Below are 13,051 nucleotides of genomic sequence, written 5' to 3'. Positions count from 1 at the left end.
CATGGTTGTTCATGAAATGATAAAAATTTTAAGAAAGCACCATCTGACAGCGTTTGAAGGTTGTGTAGGATTATTCAGTACCCACAGGTGAGCTACTATTTAGAGGAATTGCCACAAACGTCAACAGCTGAGATATCAAAACAACAATACCAATTACCTGTGGAGCGTCAGAATCTAATGGCAGAAAAAGGGAAGTATGCAATTTACCACTTACAAGGTGGTAAAAAAGAAAAATCAAAACCAAAAAACAAGAATGGAGGAAGCTATATGTAAGAGAAATATCATGGAAGATCCCTAAAGTGAAATATGCTACATCAAAGTAGCAGACATTTTCTAATAGACAGAGAACAATAGCTATTTTTGAGTCCTTGGTGTTTGCAGCATTAAATCCCAAGCGAAGATGAGGCTACCCTCTCTTGGAGTGAATATTGAATTGATATTTTTTAGATAAGAGATGTTTTATGATCAGATAAGCAACAAGGATTAATTCATTCAAATAATGCTTATTTAACACTTGCTTTGTTAAATATTGCAATAATGCAAAGAATATATATAAAAGAACAAATGTAGTTTTAAAGAATCACCAGTAGTAATAAATAGTTAATTGATTAGAAGTGGGGCTACCTTTTGTCCATGTTGGGATTGGATGGGATGGCTTCCTATGCCCTTTCTTTTTTGTTTTTTTTTGTGGTCATTTCTACTATTTAAGGTTCCCTCCCTTTTTTGTCTTGCACCAGCTTCCTTCCTGTCCCAGAGAGCGTGAGAGGAGAAATGAATTCACACAACGGCAGTGGTCCTCAACCTGGCTGTACACTAATATCACAGTGGCTGGGTGGGAGATGCTCCCATAAACTCTGCCTTCAGTTTTCCGGGGTGGGGCCCGGACATTCATGACATCTATCCAGGCTGGACTGAGAAGCATATGGTCTCAAAGTTTCCCTCTCATGTACACTCAAATGATTTTGAAAAATTCTGTTCCACATTGTACATTTTTAAGTTGCTATCTAAAATGTTTTAACCTAAGTTTAAGTAGTTTCAAATAATGTACTTTTCTACATATGTCAAATAGTGATACTTTAAAGCAAAGCTATTAAATCATTAAATGAGTCCAATGAAACCAAAGAATATAGAATTTGCTACCTACCTATCATTATCCATTTAAGAAATATATGAGCAAGCCCTCTACTAGCAGTTGGAAATTTTCATTAGTTCTTTTTCTCCTTGAACTCTTATTTCTGTCCTACTTCTCCAAAAGAATTTTAGGTTTATTGATTACTTCATTATATTTCTCTGCAGCAAAAATCTGTATATCAATTGAAATTTAACATTAAAAAAAATTAAGTTAAAATGATCCCTTCCCCCCATCTGGTTGAATTACCATTAAAAGTATTATTAGCATGGGTGGCACAAACAATTAAGCACTCAACTAGCTGAAAGATTGGTGGTTCAACTCCACCCAGAGACACCTCTGAAGACAGGCCTGGTGATCTGCTTCTGAAAGGTCACAGCCTTGAAAACCCTATGTAGCAGTTCTATTCTGCACACATGAGGTTGCCATGAGTCAAAATCACCCAGATGGCAACCAACAACAACAAGTGTGGACTTGATCAAACAACATAAGTGTATTACAAATTTTGGTAACTATTAAGATTAAAAAGTATAATTTTATTGGAAATGCATTTTTTAATAAGATATATGGGGCTTTTAAAAAAATCAGCTTAGTATCCTTCAATGTATAATACTTAGTGATAAAATGAGACAAGGTTCAGTATCAATAACATCCTAGTTTTTTATTTTTTAGATGTAAATGCTGACAGACTTTGATCAGATACATATCAAGATTAGCATTTGAAAAAATGTTGTTATGACAATGTCACTCAATTTTTAAAACTCTTTCTAAGTTATATGCAAAATTTATTTGGTGATTTTTCCTTAGAAACATTTGAACTATCAGTGGAAAACTGGATTAGGCCCTTCCTTCAATTTGGTTGAAAGCAAGGAAACCACCTAAGTAACTTGCAGAAGAATTTCTTATCCAGTCGTTGAACCATTTACTTTCTCAACAGCAACACCAAACTGATCTGTTCTTAGGCAACGTACGATTTTAAGAGTTGTGAAGGGTGAGAAATATGTCTGTTTTTTTTTTTTTGGAAAGTGATTGGAGAGCTATTACAAAAGGAGAAGTGAAAACCTGGAAGTAGGTCAACAGCTGGTTGACTGCACTTGATCTTGGGCAATTAATTTTTTTTTTTTGTTTAAGAAAGAAAGAAATGAAAATTGAAGATCTTGGAGTCTTTTCCCATCCCTAGGGTGTGTATCAATCAATTTTTCCTTATTCATTGCTCAGCTTTCACATGCATATGAGGCGATTGAAAACACCGTGGCTTGGGTCAGGTGTACCTTAGTCCTTAAAGTGACCTTTTTGCTTTTTAACACTTTAAAGAGGTCTTTTACAGCAGATTTACCTAATGTAACTCGTCATTTGATTTCTTGACTGCCGCTTCCGTGGGTGTTGATTTGGACCCAAGTACAATGAAATCCCTGACAACTTCAATCTTTTCTCAGTTTATCAGTATGTTGCTTATTGGTCCAGTTGTGAGGATTTTTGTTTTCTTTATATTGAGGTGTAATCCATTTTGAATGCTGTAGTCTTTGATCTTCATCAGTAAGTGCTTCAAGTCCTCTTCGCTTTCAGAACTGATGCCTTTGAATTATGGTGTTGGTGAAGAATATCGAATATACCATGGACTGCCAAAAGAATGAACAAATCTGTCTTGGAAGAAGTACAGCCAGAATGCTCCTTAGAAGCAAGGATGGCAGTACTTCATCTCACATACTTTGGACATGTTATCAGGAGGGTTCAGTCCCTGGAAAAGGACATCAAGCTTGGTAAAGTGAAGGGTCAGTGAAAAAGAGGAAAACCTTCAACAAGATGGATTGACACAGTGGCTTCAACAATAGGCTCAAGCATAGCAACGATCATGACGATGGCGCAGGACCAGTTAGTGTTTCGTTCTGTTATACGTAGGGTCACTATGAATCGGAACTGACTGGATAGCACCTAACAACAACAATAACAACAACAGGGTATGTACGAGCAGCACTGGTGGCACAGTGGTTAAGTGCTGGGCTGCTAGCCAAAAAGTTGGTTGTTCGAACCCACTAGCCTCTGCATGGGAGAAAGACATGGCAGTCTACTTCCGTACAGATTACAGCCTTGGAAACCCTATGGGGAAGTTCTACTCTCTCCCACAGGGTCACTGTGAGTTGGAACTGACTCGATGGCAGTGGGTTATAGGCATGTGACCCATTTTAGTTAATGAGCTGTAAGAGACATCTGGTAAAATTTGTTTTTCCTTAGTAAGAAGCCATTGCGACAGAATGACTTTTTTTCCTTCTCTCCCCTCCATCTTCTGCCTTTCTGCTTTGAATGCTGTCATGTAAGGGCAAGATGGTTGCAGCTGCTGCAGCCAGGGGCAGATTAACCAGTAAGCGAGGTACACAGGGTTTGTGTTTACTTACTAATCTGTAGTGCACAATTTCGCATGGGTTTCACCACATCTGTGGTGAAAAACAGGTGAAACTGTGCACTACAGTTTACTAAGTAAGCACAAGGTAGCCCGTGAGTACCTTGTTTATTGGGTAATCCATCCCCGGGCAGCCATCCTGTGACAATGAAAGGGAACCAAGAGAATTTCAGAGATGTTCAACCCACATCCTGGCATTATGAAGCTGCTCAATTGCCTATCTCCAGGGGTCTTCCTATGTGAAATAGTTTAAAAAGTCTTTATTGTCTAGCCACCATCTGTCTTATTTTCTGTTGCTTGCAGCTGAAAGCATTCACCACAGATACATGGATGGCTCTTCTCAAACCACTATTTCGTCATCTGCATGACTGGAATGATGATACAGATTTGATACCATCACAGAGTTGTGGCACTAAAACCATAATGCCTTTCCTTAAAATAATGCAAAGCATTTTTGTGATAAACTTTTAACATCTGTGTATGATATCACAAGGCTAAGGGCTTAGAGGAAACTGAGGAAACTATGTAGACTGAGTGCCTCCACGTGTAGGTTAAATCTCAGCAAGCTGATAAACTGTATTTAGAGTGTTGTTTAATAGATTCAAGTTAAATTATGGGAGACATGCTAGTCAAATTTGCTGATGACATGCAGCTGGGAAGACTAGCGAATGGGTAGGATGTCCAAGTCTATCTGGTGGGAGGGGAAGGTGACTTGTTCTGGGTAGCTTCCAAGAAAAAAACAAAAACAAAAAACGGGTACTGATGGGTTGCATTTATAAAGAGGCATATTTTTTTTTCCAGCAGCTAGAGCATAATCATAAAGAAAGTTCCACTCCGAAGTGGTAAGCTCTGCAGTACTTACGTGTCCAGCAGGAGTTTGGGAGACCCCTTGTCACCCTCGTGGTTTGTCATTTAGCAACAAGCATCACAACAAACTAAAAAATTCCCATTTCTTAGGTTTAACAATCTGAAATTGTTGGCACTCAATCATTTTTGACTTACAAAATGACAATTTCATATGATTTCACCTAATGGTAATAGAATAATACCCTGGGGTAGAACATGAAATCTATTTTAAGTTACTGATTGGAAAGGCAACGCTTAAGCCATTAAAATTCATCTTCATGTAGGCAGTAATTGTATAAACCACAAGGTTGCGTTCAGATCCTGGGACTTGCTAGGAAGAAGACTTGATAAGAAGGTCTGCTGTCCTAAGAATGAACCCTTGCTCCAACTAGGCCAAAATTTTTAGATTTTTTGCTTTGTGGGGGCATGGGTGGGCAAGGTGGCACCAGCTTCAGAAGTAGGGGTGTATCTTCAGAATATTTTAGGTTTTGCCAAGAACCCACTGTTTATTTTGAATTTGTGTCACTTCAGTTGGGAAATTAACTTAATAAATATCCAATTAGGGAAGTAGCAGCATTTCTTTTTATTGGCTCTATGTTTACTCTTCAAGTATCGAAGGAATCTTCTGAATTTTAGTACTGTGAAATATTATTTTGTTTTATCCATAATGTTTATCATTTTCCATATTATTACTTCATACCTTCTTGACCTCTGGCTTTCTGGAATTTAAAGTCCAATTTCTTTCAAGCTGGTACCAAAATTGTTCCCTTGATATGTTTAGTTGTTCTTAATGGCCATTTTAAGGAGTCCTGGTGGTGCAGTGTTTAAAGCACTTGGCTGATAACCGAAAGATTGGTGGTGCCTTGAACCTACCAGCTGCTCTGTGGGGGAAGGATGTGGCAGACTGCTTCTGTAAAGATTTACAATCTTGGAAAGCCTCCGAGGCAGCTCTACTCTGCCCTATACACACACACACACACACACACAAAACCCCCAAATTCATTGCCGTGGAGTCAACTCTGACTCATAGTGATCCTACAGGACAGAGTAAAACTGCCCCATACAGTTTCCAAGGAGTAGCTGGTGGTTTCGAACTGCTGACCTTTTGGTTAGCAGCTGAGCTCTTAACCACTGTGCCACCAGGGCTCCACTCTGTCCTATAGGGTTGCTATGACTTGGGATCACTCGGTGGCAGTGGGTTTAGTTTGGGTTTGGAATGGCCATTTTAGGTTCCAGTTATACAGATACCACTCTGTTCCCTTGTCTTTCATGTTTGCAATGACTACTCCTATTCCTTCTTCAGATCTCAGCTTCTGTTAAGAAGCCTTCTCTGACGTCTTCCAGACTGGCTTAATTGTGACTTGTGGAACATATGTTATCGCAACTGCTTTTTATGCCTCTGGAAATCTTTGGGAAGGAGGTAGCCCGATTTTAACGTATTTAGTGGGAGCCTTTTGAAGCACATGAAACTCAAGAACCCTGAGTTGGAGCCCCATTTTTGTGTAGATTTGAGCATTGTCTTGCATGATGTCTTCTCGAGATGTGAATTTTCTAAACTTTTGATAGGGTTGCCTTTATTTCTGTGAGAGAAGCCTCCTCACTATGTTTCCCAGTTACTGTGTTCTCGTGAGAATGTACTTATCAAGAGAATAAGCTATTCTCGGTCTTCATTCAGTCATAGTGGCCATTTTCTCCCTGACACCATTGATTGTTTCCAGGTGTTACTGGCTCCCTGCTTTTCTAGCTTCTGAACAGTAAATAATGCCTTTGCGATAAAGAATAATGCATTTCAGTGGTACTTTTCAAGAGACTGGAACTCCTATAAGTTATTCTTACACTTCATTCAATCTAAGGGCCCCATCATTGCTTCCACATGTAGCAGATGGAAGGCACTGCAGTATTCCAGGGCAGCTGTCTCTGCTTCTTAGCTGGTAGTACTGCTTTTGTTGTAATGAAGAATACATAGTAGTGGTAATTTTCTGGAGATCCTAATTCCTTTAGTTTTATTTATTTGGCCTATCAATACTGCTTTTGCAGTAATGAAGAATGCACTGTAGTGGTAATTTTCCTGAGATAAAAAAACCCCTTGGCTTTATTTATTTGGGCTGTTAAGTACTGCTTTTACAGTAAGGAAGAATGCATTGTACCATGTTTTGAAAAATTTCATGAAGAATAATAAAAAGGCTAAGAAGAAGGAGACTAGAATAAAATGTATGTGCATCATGTTTAACCTCATGTTTTACAAATTTCTAAGAAATTAAAAAAAAAAGATTTTATCACTGACTCATATCGGCAGGATTTATGATGTTCATGCTCTACTGGGACATGCGGGATCCCAGATAATGGGTATCAAGATCCATAAATCATAACAAAAATTTTGAATTGGTCCTTTAATCGGCATGCCTTCTGTTACGGAAAACACATGGTATTAACAAAAAATTCAAAGGAGAAAATAAGTCTTGAAAGAGTTAAGAACACCTAAAATGAGCTCCCAAAGCAACACATACTTATCAAATTGTAGTGCTTTCCTACTATCTATTATTTAATTTTAAGTTTATAAATACTCCTCCAGTACTTTTTATGTGCCAGGCACTGTTTTAAGTGATTTATAGTATTAAATGATTTAATCTTCACAACAAATCATTGTAGTAGAACTATTACTCCCTCCAACTTAAGATGAGGCAGATGGTACACAGAGAGGTTAAGTAACTTCCCCAAAGTCATAGCTAATAAATGATGGACCAGGATCTGAACCAGGCAGACTTGCTTCTCAGTCCATCCTCTTTACTACCATGCCATGCAGCCCCTCACTCTATTACGATTTGTTATGTAACAGTCATTTTATAGGCCTTCTTTCTCTCTCTAGCAACCAATTCTCTCTCCTTAACCATTGTATCTCCCCATTAGACTACAAGTTCCTTCTGAGAGACAGTAACTATGTATGTAACGTTCCTCATTGAATTCTAGTACCTCTAACACAGTGCTCGGCACATAGTTGGTATTCAATAAATATTCGTTGAATAAATGGACATATGAATGTTCATATAAACATTTAATGAATGTAGTATTGCTAAGAAGAAAGATAAGTTATCCTTTAAGTACAATCCAAATGTGATCCAGTTATACTGGGGGAAAAGAGAAGTTATACTGACAAGAGGTATTTTGAAAATATCAAATCTCTAAAAAAGATTAACGCTAAAGGGGATTTCAAGGCTGGTATCTGGCAGTTCAATTTGAAGCGAAGCTGCTGCTATTCAAACCTTCACCACTCCCAGCCACAGAAAAAGGCTGACACTTTTGAAAGCTTGCAGGCTGAAGGAAATTCTAATTCCTTAGAATGCCCTGAAGAAGAAGGTAGAGCTGTAGACTCTACTTTACTGCAAGACCCGATAACCCTGAAAAATATAAAAAACACATAAAAGAGGGCAGGAGCCAGATTAGAGGGCCAACTTGGAGCTGTGTTATCACAGGTCCTCAAGAAATCAGCAGGGCCAGAAATAAGGCAGGCTGCAGGCAATTACAGATTGTCATTAAAGTTAAAAATATGACCCACAGCACAGTTGCTGTATTGCTTTCAGCTACTAAAGTGCCATGCTGTCAGTTGTGACTCCAAGCATGGGAAAGGACAGTCAAAACTCTGTTATTTCTGCATTTTGTTACAAAAGGAAAAAACCTATACCTTTTATACATTACAATAAGTATGCATTGTAAATGATTTTCATGACATAAAGAAAGAGCGAAGATAGAGAAGTGTTAGTTCTACTTGAAGAACAGTATTCAAATGGCTATTTCATAATTGCTTGGGTTTAGGTGGTCATAGACTCAGTAACAAGGGTGACTTTGTCCGACTGGTTCCTTTTCAACAGTTTTCAGAATTGAGTTGCAGACAATAGATAGTCTAGGTATTGTGTCTGTTGAATTTTTTTTTTAAATGCATAAGGATTATGCCCAAATAAATAACATTTCAAGTGAGTGTTTAAAGTAGTGTGCTGAAGAAATTCACAACAATGAAAAGACTTAGATGAAAGAAGATTGAATTCTGAATGAGGGCACAAGGATTAAGTGAATGTCAAGATGAACATCCCAGTATGGATCCATTCTTTGTATAACAATTAAACTCCTTACTTCGAAATGTGGTAGACTATAATTTAACTTAAGAGGGGCAAACGTGCTAAATAAAAATGATTTGGTAAAGAAGGAAGGATTTTTAACGTCAAGGACAAAGCAATTTGTAATTTGATTTTTAATCTGCAGACAGCAGGTAGTATTAAACCATCAAACAATCCAAAGAATAGGATGCTAATTGAAACAGAACGTGGAAACATTAATGAAATTGATTAGAAGTGACAAAGCAGCTGGATTTGTCAGCTTTTTAGCAGATGGAATAGCTCTGATTGATAAAATGACAAGGCTCTGAAACAAAACTGAAAATTAAATGTACAGCCAGATAGTCCTGGCACCAGAAATGTTCAGTTGCGTAAAATTTGAAAAACAAGCCATGAAGGGATCTTGAGAAATGCTCCTGGATGGTGTTAGAGGATACAATTGTTTGTCACCTGGCTTGAACCTGACACTGCTGATGACCACTAGAAATTTGAGAGCTGGCTTAGCATAACACTCAATGACATTGCTTGGGTTCAGATGGCAGTATTACAGGCAACAGGACTGCTTTAGAGTGACTATCTCTTCCTTCTTATTTTGTAAATCTTACCCCATGGCTTTGTCATATTATAAAGATGCAGAGTTTTCCAAACTGTTCCTTGAAGGTCTAAGGGCCCCATGGGATGTTAATAGACATCCTATGAAAATGTTGGTCAAATCTTGGTCTGGTTAGTCTGGCGAAGGCTATATACAATGTTTCTCTCTTAGAGAGTCCCAATACTGATTAGCATAACAAAGGCAAAGTCTTGAAGTAGAGTGAGAATTTCCTAAGCTTCTATGACCCTTGAAACCAATTTTTAGAGAAACACCTCTATGTCTCAGAGGGACTATTGCTCTTTGGAATAAAGTTTGGAAAATGTTGCCCTGGTCTCCTAAAAGCATTCGTATACCTGTGCTTTTAAGTAACCTACCTGCTGTGCTCTGGAAAATGACTTAAACTCTGGAAAGAATTTGGCTCACCATGAAATGCATGCTACACATTTGACATTTTAAATGTGTTTGATTGTATTTGGAAAGATGTTGTCTTACTCTTCCTGCTTATATTTTGTGGGTTACAGACTCAGTTCCTGTGGATGATCACAGACAGGCTGCAATTCTGTTATGTTGACAGTATTTGTCTAGTGCATAGCCTTGATACAGAATGGGAATTCTGGGTAAAGAAACCAACTCAAGTTTTCAGTGATACAAAGTTGTGTGGTACACAGGAGCTTCTCTGTAGATTCTACTTTCTTTAGAAAAAAAATCAAGACATCTGATTAGATCAAGCATATTTTCTTTTGTCTCCTTACTTTTTTTTTTTTTAGGTCAGTTGTCTGAAAGGATGCTATGAATATTTTCCCAAGTTCATAAAATAAACTCAATTTTTAAATTACTTTAATTTTAAATGTAACAATATATGTGCCATATGACATTTTGGCGGTGGGGTGGGGGCCTGGTGACATAGTGGTTAATCACTTGTCTGCCTACCAAAGGTCAGTGGTTTGACCCCACCAGCCCCTCCATAGGAGAAAGATGTGGCAGTCTGCTTCCATAAAGATTTACGGCCTTGGAAACACTATGGGGCAGTTCTACTCTGCCCTGTAGGGTCACTACGAGTCAGAATCGGCTAGATGGCAACAGGTATGGTTTTTAATTTTGGGGGCTGAAGTGATGAAATCAGACAATGATTGTGTCAGACAGATTTTTAAAAATTGATTCACTGAGGATTAGGACAGTTCTCTAGAGAGCCATGTCAAAATTTAAAGGAACGTTCCACAGTTCAGTTAAAACCATTGCATTTTATATCTTCTTAACTTTGTCTGACCCATTTCCACAGGCCAACCTTGAGAGTCATGTTTTTGTGGGATATCTATCTGAGGGTATGTATTTTATAACTCTTTATTGTATTTTTACACAAATAATGCATGCCTTCTATGTTTGTCAACCGTGCCCTCCCCACATGAGATATTTTAATAAATGTGCTACACTAATTTTTTTTACAGCAACATGAAAAAAAATTGGCATAGCAGCACTTATGAAAATACCTTGTGAGGGAGGGCATGGTTTGCAAACAAACGCAGAAGGCATGCATTATTTGCATAAAAATACAGTACTTGGACATTTTAATCATGATGGTTTACAGATCAAGATATAGCCCCACAGAAGCTTACAGTGTGTAAGTCCCTGGTGATTTCTGTATTCTGTCTGCTTCTGCTTGACTGCAGCATGTATTCTCCTATTTCATGGTAAAATCACTCACTGCCCTAGTTTCAGAACTTTCGTCTACATTATGTTTTCAAAATGATTATTTCTGTTGTCCTGATTTTTCCCAAGGCTTTAATCCCAACAATTAAGATTGAGATAGAAGCAATCAGACATATACTTTCAAGAAAGAATATCTCCTGAACGGGATTCAGCCACTGAATTATTTTCTTTGGTTTCAATTTTCTTAAAGAAGGAGAGTGTTCTTTCTAAAATCCCTATAATTAGGATGGATTGGATTTTTCAAACATGACTGGATATAGTTTGTAGACTGTTAAAATTATTTTTCATTGGTGGTTTTGTTTATTGAAATTTTACTGGCAGAACCAGGAAAACATGAACAAAGGCAGAGCAGTTTGCACCTCACTTTGGATCCAGATGGAACACTTCTTGGTTAGTCATTTAGTGGGGGTAAGAGTCCTGAACGTTGATGCTGATTCTGCTAAGTTGCTTAAATCTGTGCTTACCTATACTCTGTCTCTTGAGCCAGATAGGGGCAAGCATAGTTTGATCAACTTCTTTTCTCAGTATCTTTCACATTGTTTCTTCTTACAAGAGGTGTTGTTGTTAAGTGTCATCTGACAAAATTATTTTGGTTCTCCTGGAATCCAGAATTTGGGTGACACACCCAGGCATCTGCCCTTCAGTGTCCTTTCGAATCTTGAAGGAGCTGGTTCCCTGGAGACACCTTCAGGTCAAACAATAGTTTAGTAAGAGCAGCTTAGCAGAGACCACTTAGCCTTAGGCATTGGGTTCTTTTGGAAAATTATCTATGTGCAGCCAGCCTCAAGAAGTAGGAACTTCAAGGTCTGACTAGAGGCTGTGTTTTAGGATGTATGGTGTGTCCTTGGTGATTCTTTTTCTGTAACTGATGGACCTTGAAACCCTGCTTGTGCTTTGATGTTATAGTCTGAGAAATTAACATAACAATGACCTATATAACCCATTTTCACTGTCCCCTGTTCGGAGTGCCTTTTTGATACTGGGGCTGACACTGCCTAATTGAAATAGTACCTACCAAAAAACCAAAACCCAAACCCACTGCCATCTAGCCGATTCTGAGTCATAGTGACCCTATAGGACAGAGTAGAGCTGCCTCATAGGGTTTCCAAAGCTGTAAATCTTTACAGAAGCAGACTACCACATCTTTTTCCCATGGAAAGGTTGGTGGGTTCTAACTGCTGACCTTTAATTAGCAGCCGAACATTTAACCATCACACTTCCAGGGCTCCTAAATCGTATCTACTAACAACAAACATATTCTGTTACACTAATTTTTGGTGTTTCTCTAATCATTTAGGTTTTTGACACATTGAGTCAATTCTGACTCATACTGACCCCATGTGACAAAGTAGAACTGCTCCATAGGGTTTTCTTGGCTGTAATCTTTACAGAAGCAGATCACTAGATCTTTCTTCCCCAGAGCTGCTGGGTGCGTTCAAACCACTAACCTTTTGGTTAGCAGCCTAGCACCTAACAGTTGCACCACCAGGGCTCCTTTCCTACATGAGAACAAGGAGGAAATGGGTAGGGAAATGGAGAAAGGCATGCTTTATACATTAAAAGACTTATTTATATGCATTTCCAACAGTTAAATTTCTAAAGCAGAGCTCTAATTTGCATATAAATCAAAGTTCAAAACATTACTTGGCTTCAGGAAGTACAGATTGCCATTGGTTAAAACGGAAAGGGAAGTAGGCCTGAGTAAGAATATGATCGGGGCTGGTGTCAAATCCTTTTTCCCCTGTGGCTTGGGGCCCAGAAATGTAGCATGTCATTGTGTACTGCCACTGGGGACTGTGGGCTGTCCATTGCAGTGATCCCATGTTGGGGATTGACTCTTGGGGAATTCTCAGTTGTTTTCGTATTTGTCTTGAGAAACTACACACTCTGGATGGCTTCCACATGTAACAAAATATTATAAAGATCACAATAGAATATATGTCTCTATAGATATTATTTTTCCGAAATCCAGAATGGAATGACTTTAGAGTTGTAGGGCATGTCAGGACAGACTCAGCATCTGGTGCCCTGAGACTAAGCTGAAACATTTCTCTTGAAAAGTGACAAAGCTGTCACTACCAAGTGAACTGTTCTCCTTTAGTGGTTTCTAAGAGTTTGGCCTTTGGAGAGTTTCTCTATCTAACTGAGATTTTGGTGACATGTTTTATTCTCCTACCAACTTTCACAGGATGAAATATAATCTTAACTAGGTCAGCTGGCCCTTCCATGAAGTCACTTGTTATCTGTGGATGCTCTTATCTTAAGGAATGACA

Source organism: Trichechus manatus, unplaced genomic scaffold (assembly GCF_000243295.1).
Source record: "Trichechus manatus latirostris isolate Lorelei unplaced genomic scaffold, TriManLat1.0 scaffold00142, whole genome shotgun sequence".
NCBI classification, from domain to species: domain Eukaryota; kingdom Metazoa; phylum Chordata; class Mammalia; order Sirenia; family Trichechidae; genus Trichechus; species Trichechus manatus.
The sequence above is the reverse complement of the archived record's forward strand: the minus strand, read 5'-3'. Positions refer to the sequence as shown.